Source organism: Manis javanica, chromosome 2, assembly GCF_040802235.1.
Source record: "Manis javanica isolate MJ-LG chromosome 2, MJ_LKY, whole genome shotgun sequence".
NCBI classification, from domain to species: domain Eukaryota; kingdom Metazoa; phylum Chordata; class Mammalia; order Pholidota; family Manidae; genus Manis; species Manis javanica.
Genome location: NC_133157.1, coordinates 11,891,443 through 11,903,984, shown reverse-complemented (window position 1 = coordinate 11,903,984; position 12,542 = coordinate 11,891,443).

Sequence of the window (12,542 nt, the reverse complement as noted above, 5' to 3'; positions counted from 1 at the left end):
TCAAAAAGCACTCGCTTTTCTTTGTCACAGGGGCATCAGCTTTGGAACCCGCTCAGAGGTCTTGCTGCCCTATTTCCCTAGTTTCCAGCCCTCCATGCATGCACTGTGTCTGCGCTCTGGTGCGGGTGGCTGGGGCTGGGTGTTTAGCAGTCCTGGGCTTCCTCTCCCTCCCCCCAGGAGCTGTGGGGAGGTGTGCTCGGGTCCCACCGGGCCGGGCTTGTATCTTAGCCCTTTCACCAAGCGCTGGGCTCTCGCATGAGTGGATGTAGTCTGCTTGTTGTCCTGTGTCTTCTAGTCTCTCTTTTAGGATTAGTTGTATTTGTTGTATTTTCAAAAACATATATGTTTTTGGGAGGAGATTCCCACTGTCCTACTCATGCCGCCATGTTGGCTCCGCCTTGATCTTCAGATTTTTAATGATGGAATAAAGAGTCTTTAAATCCCATTGATTTTGCCTCAGACCTTGGGCAAGGCAGATCTGGGTGAGGATATATTGCCCAATTTCATTTCTTTACTACATGTATGGCAAATTGGTTTTGACGTATGATCAATTGATAAGGACTTCCTACCTTGCTCTAGTGAAAAAATGCATGCCTACCTGTGGTGAATAAAGAAGGATGCATTACGATTGATTATGTCTGCTATGGCATGGGAGAAAGAGGTGTGGGTACACAAAACGAGTGAATTTTCAGTCACCATAATCCTCAAGACTTGGGCATGCAAAAATGGAACTTTATTTCTGTAGCTTCATCTCTATAGCTCAATTTTATTTTTGGTTTTGAGGCCTCAGTCAATTTTGACTTTTCTCAACCCATTTCAATAATTTCTCAATTAATTTTGATCTATAATTTAGTCTCTTTCATTCATTTCCCACCTCGCATGACTATCCCTGCTCCTTCCAAATCCTCTTCCTCAACTCTCAGGACTTGTGCAACCTCCCCCTCACATCTTCAAAGACACAGCAGTTCTTTTTAGACTATTCTATCTTTTGGTCCTATGCTGGAATCTGTTGCTGACATGTGACCAGGGCTGGCTTCTCAGATAGGTGGCTGGCTTTCATTACCCCTTAATCCTGCACTGTAATGACCATCCAATGGAGACATCATCCTTCACCATCATGGGGTGGTTCTTTGATGTTAGGCTCTTCTCTCCCCGCCGCCACCACCCTGGCTGTTGTCTCTCTCATTTATCTAATTTCAGTGAGTCAGTCTAGGTTCATGGATACCCCTTGGATTACCTCCAGGAAAATACTGAGTGACATATTCAGTCCTCCGGTGTCTACAAGTCCAATGTATCACTTTTTGTTGCTCTTTCTAATCCCAAGATCATAAGGAGCATGAGTATAGTGCTCATATTGTGAGCAGGGTACACATCCAATCTACTCCCAAATTTCCAGACTTATAGGACCTTCCAAGAGCCTGTCTCATAGTATCTAAATTTGTTCCTTCACTTTGTTTTCTCTTTCAACTCTTTCCTGGTTGTATGTGGATCCCAAGTGGTGACTCTTAAGAGCGCAGAGTTTGGTGCCTAACACACTGGTGGTAGACTGGATTGTGTCATCCCCAAAAGTCATAAATAGAAGTCCTAATCTGCAGTATCTCAGCCGGTTGACATCATATGCTTATGATCACTTCTCACGTATAATATAGGCTGTGCACAAGAGGGAGAGAAACTGTTAAAACAGAATCACTGCTGGTGGTGAGCTCCTAGTCTGAAAAGGAAACTCAAGTGACCAGAATCACAAAGTCCCTGCACATGTGTGCACCTAGGAGACTTTCAGGGGAATTTTTATGAAACAGAAGAGATGTGACTTCCCGTAAAGCAGTGGTGTGGGGGAGCGGGCCTATGACTGGTGCATCGACAAGACTTGGAAAATACTTGCTCCTACCACATGATAGAGAGACCACAAGGCCCAAAGAAACAGACTCTCAGGGGCTGCGACAACCTAGCAGCCTAATTAAGGCAGCGAGCGCTTCTCCATCATCTGTGGAATATCTGGCCACATGGAATACAGGTCATCAGCACCTGGGTATGAACATCAGCCACCGAGGGGCTTGGGGCCCAGCGCTGTTGGAGGGTTCCCTTGACAACCAGAATAGAGTCTTTCTTAATGGGGTTTCTCCTGCCCATCGGCTTCTCCATATCCCACTCCATGTCCCTATCCCTCATACTCAAGGTGAGCAGGTTCACCGTGGAGGCTGACATGGCACAGATCACTGTCACACATTAACCTGCATGAAGATATCACCAAGGACAGCCAAGACCTTCCGTGGAGTCCCGTCTTGGCTCCTGTTCTAGAAGAAACAGGTGAGCTAATGTGCTGATCAGGAGAGCAACACTTGCTCTCAAGCGGGTGGGAGGACATGTTTCTCAGATTTGACAGTAGGGTTGTTCTGCCTGGGGAATCTGTCTCTTTGACTAGGGACTGTTTTGGATCAACTGTGGCCATGGTTACACTGAGATGGAATTAATGTGCTAAGAGGCTCCAGACTTAATTCCTAATCGTCTGTTTGCAAGAAATCAAATTTTTCCCCTGAACTCTATTTAACTAGGTTGTAAGGAGAGGCTCTGAGTGGTTAATTAGCATCAAGTACAGGAGCCAGTAGATTCACCAGCAGGACCTCCCCAGAGCCTAGTTAAGAAAGCTGAGATTGAACCTCATCCCTCTAAGGAGCTTCTGCAGTGACAGTGGCCCAAAAACTTTTCTGACACGATGTCATGAGTGAGGTGTCCTGGTGTTCCCACTAGGCTATGCTCAAGAGGCCACATTATATGTTAATTCTAGCAAGGGGAGGGAGAATGCCATAACTCAGAGGCTTTGCCTCCTCTTACCTGAGGCTAATTTTCCAAGGGCAGCATTGGAGGGAGCTACCGATTAACGGATTTTAGAGGGAAACAATTTTTAAACCAGATATAGCCAGAGCCTTTTTCCCTTGTATTCTTTGAATAGTGTTACAATTAGGCATAAAAATCAATTCCTCTATTCCTGTTGGTATAATTAAAAACCTTAGTGATAGTGTCTGCTATCTAAACCAGTGGTTTTCTACCTCCTTTGCACTTTTAACGTCACCTGGGGAACTTTTTAAAAGACTGCTGCCCAGGACCACACCCAGGCCAATTAAATTAGAATCTCTGAGATGCACCCCATATATCAGTAGTTTTAAAACTCTCAAGTGATGCCAGTGAACAGCTAAGGCTGAGAACCACTGATCTCTTTAGAGGACCCCGGTTGGCTTGTGCAATTTGTTAGAGCCACTATTGTGATTTTAGGATTCTTTAAGAATTAATGACCTTCTTCCCCTGTCTCCTAGGTATGTTTTACATATCATAAGGTCTTTTTTAAGTTTCTGTATGTCAGTATTTGATGCTAAGAGAGGACACAAAGAAAGCAGTATGCTAAAAACCTCTTTATTCTATTTTTCTTATCTTCCACATTACTATTTTCCATTTTTTTATTTCCTAAGTACACAGATCACATGGATACAGTCTAACTGTGAAATTCAAACAGAAGTTATATGGTAAAAACTGAAAGTCCCTCCTGAGTCCCATCCACAAGCCTTTTGTATATAGAAATATATCTTTACATATTCAAATACAAAGACTTACAGGACTGAAATCACACTATATAAATATATTACCTTTGAAGTAGAATTCTCATCTAACAAAATATCTTGGACATGGTTCCAAGTCACTACTATCTATAAGCTACACTGTTGTTTCTAATTGTATCATAGTATTTTAACAGTATTTTAGAATATGAATCTACTGTAATGAATTTACTTCCAGTTCTTTATTCCTGGACATTTAGATAGCTTTGATTTTCTCTTGTCTCAATTGCAGACAATACTTCTGTGAACACCTTGTATATATATCATGTTCAATTGTGTACTATGCCTTATACATGTCAAAGTGGAATTGGATACTGTCAAGTTGTTCTTCAAAAAGACCATGTGCATTTCTGGGCCAATCTGTAGTATGTCACAGTACCTATTTCTTTACATATGCAACACCACAGAGGAGCACCATCTTCTGTTCCTCAAATTAATAATCTTATTGTTCTTTTAAATGTTAATTGGTCATTTATGTTTCTTCCACTGTGAATTCCCTGTTTCATAGTCTTTTCCCATTTTTCTATTGACCTACTAGCCAGAATAGACTATATATGCTGCAACAGTAAATTAATCCCCAAATCCTAATAGCTTAACACAGTAAAACTTTATTTCTCACTCACACTATAGGTTCATTGTGGGTTACCAGGGGTATTCTATGGACAGTGACTCAGAAAACCACACTAATAGCTTATCCAAAACCTACAGCCTTGTTGGCAGGGAAAGACAGGAGAATTTCATGAAATTTTCCATTACCTTAACTCAGAAATAGCACATGTCACTTAAACTCGTTTTTTGGATAGAAATTGTCATGTGTTCATACCATACTGTAGAGGGTGGGAAATACAAGTTTTCACATGGAATATTTAGTAAACATCACTGTCCCTGCCACAGTTGGAATATTTGTTGTTTGCTTATTGATTTATTGGAATCCTTTGTATTAGATGCATACTAATCTTGTCTGATATGCTGATTTTATATTATTTATACATTATATATATATAATCAATATTTTCTCCAAATCCTTTGTTTCTCTTTTAACTTAGCTCATGGCATCATTTGTCACTCACACATTTATCACTTTAATGTAGTCAAATCTGTCAGTCTTTTCCTTTAGAGCCTCAGGGTTTATATTTTGCTGGGGGTTATTCCACCCTCAAGGTTATAAAAACATCCTTCTATATTTCCTGGTTATAGTTCTATAAATTTTGCCCTTTTGATCTCCAAAGCCATCTGGAACTTACTTTTAGACATAGTAAAGGGTAGAGATCTAAATTGTTTTCTTCCAGTTGAATATACAATTGCCCCATAATTTTCATTCCTGACACATTCAAAAAGATGAAATGTCTTTTTATATGGATCTGTTTCTGGATGCTACTCTGCTGCATCAGTTGGCTTGTATCTCCCTATACCAATATTATGCTGTTTGAATTAACAAAGCTTTGTTGTATGTTTTTCTTAATGGGAAGAGAAAACTACCTTCATTGTTTTGCCTTGTTTTTCAAAACTGTTTTGTAAATTCTGCATGTTTTCTCTCCTTGACAAAACCTGACATATTTTATAAACAATCCTAGTGGAATGTCATGGTTGAATATATGTATTAATATGGAGAAACTGACATTTTTAATATATTCCTTCCCATCTAGGAATATGAGTCCTATGAACAACTGGTCACCCTCTACTACTACGACCACCTACTACTTATGGGGCTTTGCTGTCAGTTGTCTTCTGGGAGAGAGTATTTTAGTGGGACTTTTTATATCACCAAATTGTAAATTGTTCTGGAAAAGGCCCTGAACCAGGGTAATTATAATTGCAGTATAAGATAGTATCAGTTTTGTTTAATAATGTAAATCACTGTCTCCCTCAGACTCTGGGGAGGTAATTGACATTAGGTCCTTCGTAGGATTGCTAAGTCTGCCAACTCTACAGTCCTCTGGTGTGTCTAGAAATGGGTTGAACTTGAACTTGGGAAAATAAGAACATAGAACGGGAACTGTCCTCTGGAAGAGATAAATGTGCTTTAGATCATGCTGCCAGGATACAGAAAGGAAGGATCAGAATGGGATCCCCTCAATAAAGAGTGCACAGTCATGGGCATGTAGGGACAGTGACAGCAGCCATCTGCTTTTGCTACATAGTTACCTCTTTGTGTCACCTCCAAGACTTTGTAGAGTCTGTTCATACACAACTTTGAGTATCATGTGTTTTGAGAAATAAGGGGAGAGGACCTCAATCACACTTGGCAGTGAAACAAGCCAGTGAGAACTGCAACAGCAGAGAGGCCAGTTCATGGGGAGAACAGCAAGGAGACCAGAGTGGTGGGCCATGGCCCATGATAGCAGCCTCGTCAGGAGGGAAGCAACACTCCTGAAGGACAAAAAACTTGTAAACATTTGGGTTATATATGCCCTATCACTAAAATTCATGCAACACTCTCACATTCCATGCCCTAAATATAAAACAGATAAACATATATAAAATGCTTCCCTCTCCCTCTTAAAAAACAATAAAATTGACATTCCTCCATGTTAATACCACATAATCATGTACCATGACAAACCACTTTGCAACACAGGCTGTCAACAAGGGAGGCCTTTGGAGGATACAGAGCAGAGAAGTGATCAAATAATTACAAAGTTATGTATGATTTATAAAGACCACTCTGGTCACCAGCTAGAAGATGGATGGGGTTGTAGGGATATAGCTCCCATTTCTCCACATGCCCTTCTGTCCATGCTTGTCCACCCTGCTCTGGGCTACATGGCCTTGAGATATGTATCACAAGGTTCCCTTTTTGAAATTAAACAATAAGAAAACAACCTGATTTGAAAATAGACCAGAGATCTTAAAGACATGATACAGAAGATATACAGATAGAAAACAAACATGAAGTGATTCACATCACATATATCAGGGAAATGTAAAATAAGACCATAATGAGAAACCACTGTGCACATACTAGAATGGTCAAAATCCAGAACACTGACAACACTAAGTGCTGACTGAGATGTGAAGCAACAGGAACTCTCATTCATTGCTGGTGGGAATGAAACATGGTATAATGTGGCAGTTTCTTACAAAACTAAATCTACTGTTAACGTACAATTGAGCAGTCATACTCCTTGGTCTTTACCCAAAGGAGTTGAAAATTTATGTACACACAAACGGCTGCACACTGATGTTGATTGCAGCTTTATTCATAATTGCTAAAACCTGGAAGCAACAAAGATGTCTTTCAGTAGGTGAATGGGTAAACACACTGTGGCAAATCCAGACAACGGCATTTTGCGCGGTGCTAAAAATAAACGAGCTACCATGCCCAGAAAACACATGTAGAAAACTGAATGCATGCTGTTAAATTAAAGAATCCAATCTGAAAAAGCCACAGGGCATATGATTTGAACTATAAAACACTTTGGAAAGGGCAAAACTATAGAGATACTAAAAATATCAGTGGATGGAGGGGTTAAGGTAGAAGGAAGCAAGAAGAGGCAAAGTACAGAGGAGATTCAGGTCAGTGAAACTAACTTCTGTGATGCTATCATGATGTCAATATACATTTGTCAAAATCCACAGGGGGTATACAACACTAAGGTAACCCGAATGCAAACTATGCACCTTGGGTGATAATGTGTCACTGTAGGATCATCAGTGCCACAAACCCACCTCTCTGGAGGGAGCTGTTGAATATGGGAGAGGTTGTGCATGTAGGCAGCATGTGAAGTCTCTGTACTTGTGATCAGTCTTGCTGTTGATCTAACAAATGAAGTTTATTTAAAGGGAAAAATAGAAAAAAAAGAAAATATCCAATTCTTGTTATGACTATGACATTTATAGACAAAGACATGTGGGTTAGTGAAGCTCAATAACTTGCCCCAATTCACCCATGCAGTGACTAGAGGAACTGGGACTCAGAAGCACATAGTCTGGCTTAAGAAATCGAAACAATAAAATGTTTAAGAAAGGCAAACAAAAAATTCAGGTTCAGAAACGTTAAGAATTACAAAGGCTCCCGGGGGCTCGTAAACTGAACCTATTTCATGTGGCTGCAGAGCCTGTACCTTAATCCCTTCCCCACAACACTACACCTGCACCTAGACACCGGCATACATGCAGGAGGAGACCTCAGATAACAGAGGACATCCCCTTCCTCTTCCAGGTAAGATATATATATCTTACCTGGAATAAGCCTACACACAGACATGCACAGAAGCACATGCATGTACAGAGAGCACCCTGCGTGTGAATACACACATTCCTGCACATGGTTCCAAGGCCTGTGCATGAGTACACCTCCAGCCCTGCGGCTGCATGGCCCTAAACCCCTTGCTGGGTGTAAGAGGCTGCACCTCTGGGGCCAGGTTCTCCGCAGGCTTCTGGACACAATGCTCAGTGAGGGCATCAGTAATGTGCTCCTCTCCTCTCCTGGGAGGACCACAGGGCCAATTCCCCAGGGCTCTGACACGCAGAGAGGACAGGCCCCTGCATCGTCTCCCTTTCCCCTTTTCTCTCAACTCCCACAGAAGTGGAAAGAAGAGCCAGCACACCGGAAGCTTTGTGCAGCCTCCTGTTCAGACATTCAGAACCTGATCTGAACTCCCAAGCCTGATCAGGACCCTGAATCTCCTCTGCCAAGCCCCACAGGTAAGGCAGGCTCAGGGGTCTTTGGGAGCAGAGACTGTGGGGCCAGCATCTTCATGTGATCCTCCCCCCTTTCCCTAATCCTGCCTTCTTCTCTCCTCTATCTCAAAGGCCAGGAAACAAATGAACAAAAAAGGATAATGCAGGATTAGGAGCACACATTCTGGAGCCAGACTCCACCACATTCAGGCTGTGTGGTCACAGGCAAGTCACTTCCGTTCTCTGAACTCCACTTTCACTACCTATAAAACAGGCTGTCATAGAGATGGAATGTCTTAATGTACATAAGTTCCTAGGGCAGTGTATGGCACACGTAAGCACTGCGTGATTGCCAGCTACTATGCTGCCATGACTGAGAATATCTGGGAAGGGGCTGCTGGGAAGGGAAGTGGGTGTCTCCAGGTAGTAGACATCTGCGTGGGGCATTGCCAGCTCAGCAGAGTAAGGCAACAGATTGCTTTTCAGCAAAAGTATAACACCTCTGGTCAGATGGACACCGAAGTTATGTTGAGACAGAACAAAGCCAGTTATTCACAAAAACAATTCCATCAGGCATAGCTTAAATGTTCATTCACCTTGGAATCTAGAATGAAGCAACTGAAAGGGCCAGGCAAAGGTCTAATCTGACATAGGAGTGAAAACTAGGCAGAAAGGAGAGATTTCAGAGAGTTGCAAAGAGAAGGTCCCAGCCTAGAAAGGGTCTGCAGAGCCCCTCAGCAGGACATACCTGTTGAAGGGGCCATCTACCTATTTGTCTCAATGCTGGCAATAGGAAGAGGGTGGGTTTCCAAAAACCCAGGCCCAGGAGAGTCTAAGGCCAGGTACTGATGCAGCAAAAGCAGAGAGCTGCTGATTCTCAGAAGCTGACAGCTGAGGTCCAAAGTCCCCTCCAACCTTTCCTCTCTGAAGTCAGGGAAAGGTAGAGAACCTTGGCTTTATGGAATGAGAGGAAGAAACAGGAGTAGGAAGGAAGGAAATGGAAAAGATCCCACTGAGTGGGAGCAAAGCATGAAGCAGGAGTGGGTCAGCAAGGAGGCAGTAAGAGGACTTGTGCTTGCAAAGGACATGCCAGCTTAGTTCTCTACCACGTGTGTGGTTTGGGAAAAAGGTTGATCCAGTATCTGAACACACACACTCTGAAATCATACATGACTGGGTTTCAGTCTCAGACATACCACTTACCACTGTGTAACTCTCTGAACATCAGTCCCTTTATCTATAAAAGGGGGAATATAATGTTACTAACATTCTAGTGTTATTGTGGGATTAAATGAGACAAATGCCAAACACAGAACCCACCCAATAAATGTTAGTTCAATTTTTTCCCAGTTCAGTCCCTTCCAATTGCCCTTGCTCATTCAAAGGAGCAGGTGCATGGATGATGGATAGCTTTCCACCAGTGTATTACCTGGCAAGCACTTTGGTATCCTGTTGAGGAAGGGCATTCTGTGCTCTAACAATTGTTCTGTAAATGAAGAAAGAGAGGCTAAGCTTTTGGAGAGGGGGCATAGGCACTTCTGAATTCTAGCACTCTAGTCTATTAACATTGCATTTCACATCAAAATCTCTGGATAAGCAAGATAAGTAATCATCCGGCATCAGATAACATGTGTGTACCTCCTCTAACTGTGCTCTGGGGGCAACAAACAAGTATTGTGAATAAGTGGAATTGACTTTCACCTATGAGACCTGTTGACAAATACAGGCAAAGTCATTGAATTCCTTTCAGGTCTACTTTTGTGAAATATTCAGAGCCAGCCAAAGGAGTGAGCTTTGTTCACCATGTAGGTTAAGTCTGCAGATGTGCCAGGCTCTGCAATGCTTCTTTAAAAAAAAACAAAACACCTTGATTGAGGTATAATTGATACTCAAAAATACTGCATGTACTTATTGCATACATTTGATGTGGTGATGCTATCACAGTGTTTTATATATAGGTCAGCCACCATTTGAGTCTCCAAATGACAGGAGGAGGCAGGGCAGAAAGGACCACCCCCATCTTATTGACGGGTATCCCGAGATGGGAGAACTGGCCAAGGACAGGAGGAAGTACACAGTGTCATCTGAACCAGCAAAATGGGAAGGGGGAGAATGACTGCGCAGCCCTAAGCAATATCAGCCCAATTTGGGGGACTTTCAGGCTCAGGTCCAAAGAGGATCAGGACCTTCCTACCAGGGAAAACAATGTCCCAGGAGTGAGGCTGAAAGACACAGTGAAGGAAATGGGGAACGTGCCCACAGAGGCAAGTGAACACATTGCCCAGGAGTGGGATGAAGGATAGTTACCTCGGACTGGGAGTATCTGTTAAAATATTCAGTGTTCATAAACTCCACCTCTGCATTCCATATCTCAGAACGTATTCTATACCACAGCAACTCTCTCAGGAGGGCAAAAAAAAATTATATGTTTTATTTATACACACACACACACACACACACACACTCTAACACTGTCTTTGGGGTAAAGGCATTATGGATGCTATGACCCCATTGTATATGAGTATAGATAGATCTATGCAGAGGAAAAAATAACTTTAAAATATGCTCACAACTGTAGTTCTCTGGGAAGGGTAATTATGTAGAGGGAACTTTAATCTTTTTAATTAGAAAATTAATATAAAGACAGGTGTCCATTATTTTTAAACACAAAATAATGGAAAACATTAAGTAAGGAGGGAATGCCTCACTCATTCCATCTCTTAAATCTCTTAAATCCAGAAGGAAGCCCCACACACATAAATACACACACCACAACAAACACAACCATGTAAAGGTTTTTCTCTCTGCAGCTTGCTTTGGCCACTTAACGAAATATCAAAGACACTGGTGTAACAGCGATGACATAGCTCAGAAACAAACAGCTTCCACTCTGCTATCAGACTGTGTGGATTAAACTCCCAGTTCTACTACTTACTAATTGTGGGATTTGGTAAGTTATTTAACTTTGATGAATTCTATTTTCTTACCTCTTAAATAAGAATAGTAATAGTGCCTATCTCTTTGGATTTGGACAAAATAAAACAATAAAAGATATGCAATGCACTTAGCTCAGTGTGTGGCACCTACTTAGTGCTAATAAATGTTGGCTAACATTAGCCATCTTATTTCTGTACAGACTGTGTGATACTGAGTAATGTGAATGCACTATAAATTGCTTAATAATTCATCTATTTGTGGATATTTAGAATGTTTATAAGTGGATATGAGGCTGTTTCTTTACATGGTTTATTGGGTATTATAAGCAAGGCTACAAGAAAAATCTGTGTATCTTTGTTACACATACATGACTATTTTTAAAAGATAGATTTCGATAAGTGGAGTTATTGTATAAAAAAAGAGACATTTTCAATTCCGATAGAGGTGACCCAAAAGCCTATATTGATTACCCTCTCATTACTATGTATGTGAGGGTCTTTTCCCCTTTGGGTAGTGTCCCCCAAAAATGTGGTGACAATTTGATAAATGAAAATGTAGTAATTTGATAAATGAAAATGTAGTAATTTATATTTTATGATTACCAAGGAGGTTAAACATCTTCTCATAGTCTTAGTTGGTAAATGTGTTGCAGATATTTTTTTTTAGGCAATAGTTTCTATTTTAGCTTTATTTATGGTCTCCTTTGGTATAATTTTCACATTTTTGAGTACAGTATTTTGTCACTCTTGCCTCTACTTTTTCTTAGTTGGAGTGGTATCACCATCCTGAGACCTTAAAACTAGGCCCCTTTATTTTTAGCTAAAACTTACTTCAGGGTTTGGATGTCTTCCATTTAGATTGTTCATTCTAATGGATTGTGTTACTATGCTTGGATTAGATAGAAATCTAGTATTTTTTCCTAAGGTTCAGTCAATGTCATAAATATCAAGTATCTACTTATTTAATAGTCCCTCCTTTCTCCATTCCTATGAAATTAATGTTTATTATATATTAAATTCTATACAGATTAAGATCACACACATGTACAACTACAGGTGTACAATCTTCTTTACATTAGTCCACTCATTTGTCTTCCTGTGTGTAACATTATTTTAATGTTACAATGTGCTTTGGTTCTTAGTTAGAAAAGTTATCTATCATTCTAATATTTTCAAAATGATCTTACCTTTCCTTAGCCATTGGTTTTATGGAATAAGAGGAAGAACTAGATAAATTTTAGAATGACTTTACCACGTCCACTAAAAATTCCCCTGGATTGTTATCACAGTGCATTGAATTTTATTAATTTTAGAAGAACTGATGTTTTTATTGAACCACAAGATATAACTGACATATAACATTTTATAAGTTTAA